Source organism: Dipodomys spectabilis, unplaced genomic scaffold, assembly GCF_019054845.1.
Source record: "Dipodomys spectabilis isolate Male_0828 unplaced genomic scaffold, ASM1905484v1 ptg000145l, whole genome shotgun sequence".
NCBI classification, from domain to species: Eukaryota; Metazoa; Chordata; class Mammalia; order Rodentia; family Heteromyidae; genus Dipodomys; species Dipodomys spectabilis.
The window spans coordinates 363,542-369,727 of NW_024870822.1; the positions used below are offsets into that span (position 1 = coordinate 363,542).

Consider the following 6,186-nt stretch of genomic DNA (forward strand, 5'->3'; position numbering starts at 1 on the left):
GCCTGCAGTTTTCATAACGTGAGGAGGGAAGTCACAAACAGCATCACAGATATATAAATTAGTTCTTTCAAATTGAAATGACAGATCTATTGGTAATATATTCAGAGGCAAGCTAAATACCTAGAAAGGCAAATATGTTACAAGGTAGTCTGTTCAAGGAACCAGATGGTTTCATCATTCATTTACTTGCTTGCATGCTTGCTTATTTTTTTTTCTTTTCCCTTGTCTCCCCATTCACAATACAGACTAGGCACAGGCCTGGGCTGAGGTGTATATGGGGTAGGTTTCCTCTGCCTCCTCTTTCTGTATAGTCAGTGTAAGAACACAGCCTGTGGTAAGCACCCGGAGGTCTTTGCTTGCTTATTTTTATTTCTTATTTCTACTAGGGATTAAGCTTAAGGCCTCACCTTGCTAGGCAAAAACTCTACTAGGTAAGCTCGCTATGACAATTGAAATTTTTTTACATTGTTTTTGATATAGGATCTCTCAGATTTTCCTAGGGCAGATTTCCAACTCATGATCTGCATGTCATCATATATCTGAGTAGCTGGGCTGTCAGACATAAGCAATCATGCCCAGTAAGAGGTAGTTTTAAGCTTAAACCCAAATGAGAAAATGAATTATCCAAAGAAGAAAAAGGTGCTGGTGGTGGTGGAGGAGGAGAAGACACAAGAGGAGGAGGAGGAGGGGCGGTAGCAAGGGATGGGGAAGAAGGAAGAAGAGGAAGAGAAAGAGGAAAAAGAGGAAGGGGAGGGGGTGGAAGAGGAGAAGGAAGGAGGAAGGAGAGGAAGAAGCAGCAGCTTTGATGAATAAATGTTAAGTGATATAAAACTCAGTGAGAAACAGTTTTAAATGGTCAGAAGAACAAAGAACCATATGATACCTAAGTGGCTAGTAAGAAGCAATGAATGGGGATTGGAAGAGTCTAAGGAAGTGAACAGAGCAACAGGCAGGAGGAACACTTTCCATTAGAACATTTTGCATGATTAGAAGCCACTAAGCATTTGGCAATAGAATGCAACTGCAGTGTGGCAGCTTCTGAGAGCATAGGTCATATGTATAGACCAAGAACCTTAAGTCTAAGCAGGAACTGTTTATTCTGGTTGCGCTTTCATCGTGCTGTTCATCATCTGCTTTTCTTGCTGACATTATCAGGAGTTCCTACAGAAGCATGGAAGGCAACACTGCTAGAGAAATGCTATGTGTCAGCATGTTCCATCATCTTTTCCTGTATGCCCCACAGCCATCCATAGAATTTATTTTTCTGTGAAAATATTTCAAATGAAATATTCTCTTGAGAAGTCTGTTCATTTCAATAAATCACAGGGCTATGAAAGTTTGGTGAAATATAAAGCACCCAGTAAAATATGATAACTATCAATTTATCAGAAATATTGAAACAGATATAATTCAGGAGGAAAACAAAGTTGGTTGTCTGCAGTATTTTCTTTCCACTGCAAACAGATGAGTTGAGGTCATGTCACAAAGTAAAATAATAAGATAATACAGAAGTATACTTTGCCTTTTCAAGGTCAAAGAGTTGGTAAAAACCTAATGCATTATCCCAACACACTATCTTAGGCATTTCTACACTTTGAAAATATTTTTACATGTCTGAACACTATCATCTCACTTAATCTTTATATTAACTCAGGAATAGAAAGTTAGGTATATTTTTGCAGGTAAGCATACCAAGGTTGAGGAATTATAGGCTTTTTAAAAGTGTGGGTTAAGTATTACTTTGAGCCTGGCACCAGTGGCTCATACCTCTGGAAGCTGAGGTCTGAGGATCAGAGTTTGAAGACAGCCTGGACAGGCAAGTCCATAAGACTCTTATTTCCAATAAACTACTCAGACAAAGCTGGAAGTGGTGCTGTGGCTCAAGTGGTACAGCACTTCCCTTGACCAGAAAGAAGCTCAGGGATAGTGCCAAGGCTCTGAGTTCAAGGTCCAGGACTGGCAAAACAAATAAAATATATTGCTTTGACTTTTGTGTAATGTTTTTGCAACATTCTAGAATTTCTCCTATTGTTATCTATTGTAAATGATGGCTTTTATATTTTATATAGATATATAATATTAATACAATATATAATATTTTATAATATAATTATTCTATATTATAAAAAGATTTCTAAAAACTTCTAGAATTTCTCCTATTGTTATCTATTGTAAATGATGGCTTTTATATTTTATATAGATATATAATATTTCTAAAATATATATTATTCTATAATTATTCTATATTATAAGAAGATTTCTAAAAACTTCAGGCAAATGTACTTGACTGTGACTGATTAATATTTTTCATAAAGAACTTCATGAAACAAATTAGGAGCTACATTAGCATTCTGCTCAATTAGATTCTCTGTAGCCCAAGATTGCTTATTCAATCTTTAAAAGAAAGTGTGTATCACAAAGGTGAGGCAGTCACCCACAACAAGTATTATGAAACAATACCATTTATGTAACCCCTGACCACAAAAAAGTGATGGACTGTTTGGAAAAAGTCATTTGCTGGGTATAAAATAATACGCTAATCCGGTTGGATTCACCAACTTACCAATTTATCAATTAATTAATACCCACTTTTAAAATCTATTTGTGTGCTGATCAATAACAATTAGTCCAATGCAAATTTTTCCTTACAATTATTCAACTTAAGAAAAGGCAACACTTGCCGGGTGCTGATGGTGCACACCTGTAATCCTAGCCACTTAGTAGGCTGAGATCTAAGAATCATTGTTTGAATCTAGCCCAGGTAGGAGGGTTTGTGTGACTCTTATCTCCCATTAACCTCAAAAAGCTGAAAGTAGAGTTGTGGCTCAAGTGGTAGCCTTGATTAGCTAGCCTTGATTACAAACCCAAGCCCAGAATTCAATCCCCAGACTGGCAAAAAACTAAAAGGCAACATTTTCAATTTTTCTATGAATCACTGAATTTTTTGTCTTTATTTTATATATGGATTTTGTTTTGAACTTCAAATGCTTGTACAGGACATTAACATAACATGTCTGTCTAACTGTCCTAGTGCTTTATTCTTTATATAAAATTGCATTCTATATTAAAAACATTTCACTACCCTATTCTGTTGAGTTTCTATCACTATAACTTCTCACTTGGTCAACTTTCATATTTTCTATTTTCTTTACTTCTCTGAATCACCCACCTGACTTTTTTCATGACATATGCAAAGAAGTTGCTCCTCTTTCCAATACAAACTCAATTTTCTTTCTCTGTTCTTTCTTTCTTTCTTTTTTCTTCCTTCTTTCCTTTTCCTTCTTTCTTCCTTTTTCTTTCTTTTTTCTTTCTCTCTCTTCTCTTCTTGCTTTCTCTCTCTCTCTCTCTCTCTCTCTCTCTCTCTCTCTCTCTCTCTCTACTATCCTTGGGCTTGGGCTTTTTTGCTGAAGGCTAATGTTCTATCACTTGAGCCATAGCTCCACTTCTGGCTTTCCTTTATCTTCTCTTTTTTTTAGGTGGCTAATTGGAGATGCTCAGGATGGCTTTGAACTGGATCATCAGCTCTCAGCCTCTTGAGTATCTAGGATTACAATTATGAGCCACTGGCACCCAGCTCTCAAAGCATTCTTTACCTTACTCATTAATCTCCTGTCATTTCCATCTCTGGCATGTTTTTACTTGCATAATATTATTCTCTTCCATCTGGGTTTTCTCTTACATCCATGATATCCATGGCTTGCCTTTGTGAAACCTTCAAGGATTTATACACTTGAATCTTGTCAGAAGGTGCCTTTCTTTCCTTCTCCATCTAAACAGTTAGTCCCCCTTCTATCGCCATTTCAATATTTACCATAGAGAGAAAGATGTCCCATTCATGTACCTATTTATTTATTTTTCTTTACTGGACTATACACGTTTATGAGGCATATGTATCCTTAAAATATGTAGGTCACCATTTATCTCATGAAATCAATATGTATTTTATGAACTAACAAACAAATGAATGAAGTGAATACAATGAATCAGGTTATGAATAAGCCTGAATAGCAACTGTCCCCAGCATTATAATGTTCAAAAGATCAGAATGCCCTAAATTTAACCAGAAATGTCATTCTTATCACTTGCTCTTCATTAAGAGTATTAAAAGCTCAAGATGGGTGTTGTTGGCTCATACCTATAAACCTAGCTACCCAGAAGGCTGAGATCTGAGGATCACAGTTCAAATCCAGCCTGGGCTGGGTAGTCTGTGAGAGACTTATCTCCAATTAACCACCAGAAAATTGGAAGTGAAGCTGTGATTTAAGTGGTAAAGCCCTAGATTTGAGTGGAAAAACTAAGGGACAGCACCAAGGCCCTGAATTCAAGTTCCAAGACTGGCACACACATAAAAAAGTAATCATGTTACATGAAATACGTCAGTGGGTTTAAAACTATCATATTATGCATCTTTTATAAATAGCTAAAAATGCCAAGCTGAGGCAGACATTGTCTTGCTTACAATTATGTATTTAATTAAGTTTGTGAAAGAGTTCTTAAAGAAGAGACTGTATAGTATAGTTGGGAACTGATTTGATTGGATATTAGCTGAAGTAATGCCCCTTTCTGAACTCTGAATGATGACCTTGGATAGATCTTTGGTCATAGAACTGAAGGAAACTGTAAGAATTTCCTAACCTATAAAAGGAAACTAATTATTCTTACACTGTGATTATTAAACGTGCTTATTAAAATAATAACATGACAGTTTGGCACCACAGTGATAGCATCCAACATCATTAATATCATTACACAAGAAACTACTTTAGTGTTAGAAACAGTACTAGGATAATGGTAACTAGCAGAATATTTCTTTATAGGGTAAACTTACCCCCCCCTTTTAATTATTATTCATTCTGAAGGTCAGGGACCTGAGCTGAATGAAGTTTCTGTTTTGTGTGGACAATAAGTAAAATTAATTTTAATACCTTGAGCAGAACTGCGTAACTTTAACATTGCACTTAATCATCTAATCACATTATTTAAATACCATTCATAGTAAAGGTTCTCTCTTGGCTTCAGTAACTCATGAGGTGGGATGGAGTCCCTCAAAATGTGGCTAGCACAATTTAGGAGGGAAAAGATGGCTGTTTTCCAATTACTAGTGGAAATTGCTATATTTGAAAATACTATATAAAGCATTGGTTATTTCATTCCTGAAAGACACACAGGGTATGTTGTTTTCTGTGCTTTAGGCTCTTAAGCTTGAGTGTAAGTATACACACATAAACTTTTAAAAACCAATAGAATTCTACTTCTACTATGAAAAGATTGGCTTATTCCATGAAGTTAAATATTATTCAAGCAATTAGGTACATTAGCACAATACTTGAGATAAAAACATATAACAGGACTACATGAGCAACAGAATTTCAAAACTGAGCTAACAAGTTCTCATGGTAAATGTTGACAGTGTAATTACCATTCACCTTGTGGAAAGGAAAGTAATAATTTCCTGACTATGCATTTTAAATATTTTAATAATTCCCTCGTAGTTTCTACCAATCCTAACAGTAAGCCAAAGTCCTCTGAGAGTCTCCTTCTGGCAACCATATATAAGAACAGCTGTTCATTCCTGCTAAAAGGAAAATGTGCTCAGTATTGCAAAATGTCTCTTCTATTCTTGATCTAGGGGATAAGAAGAAAGGGAGACATAGTTCATACTTATATTGTATTTAAATTTCATACAACAGTTTGTTTTACCATTGGAATACTTAGGTACAAATCTGAAAGTATATAGATTCAGAATGTTATTTTTATAATATAAAATAATAGTAATATTAACATGGAGTAAATGCAAGGTATTACCAACTCCATATAAAATAAAATTATGTCCATTTCATGGTTAATAGGCATTCAGGAGGTTATTTGTGTTAGCAAGTGTGGATGTCTAAGTTTGTGTGTGTGTCCAGCAAGGAGAGAGGAAGTTTAGAGATTCATAAAACTATCCACTTATAGGAAGAAATAAATCAGTTCAATATTTTTAAATTGTGAGTTCTTTCTCTGTATCCTTAAAAATTACAAATAACATTTCTGACTTGTGTGTGTGTGTGTGTGTGTGTGTGTGTGTGTGTGAGAGAGAGAGAGAGAGAGAGAGAGAGAGAGAGAGAGAGATGTGACCAGTACCTTGGGCTATAATTTGACTTTTTTTCCTCACAGTGCTCTACCACTTTAACCATTCTTTCAGCC

The 6,186-nt window shown here is 35.6% G+C and overlaps 1 non-coding gene across 1 annotated transcript; it reads right to left on the reverse strand.

Moving 5' to 3' along the window:
- Positions 1–220: 220 nt before the first annotated feature.
- Positions 221–351, reverse strand: LOC122117954. Its single transcript, XR_006149270.1, has one exon. It is a non-coding gene; the product is annotated as a small nucleolar RNA SNORA51 (small nucleolar RNA).
- Positions 352–6,186: the final 5,835 nt, after the last annotated feature.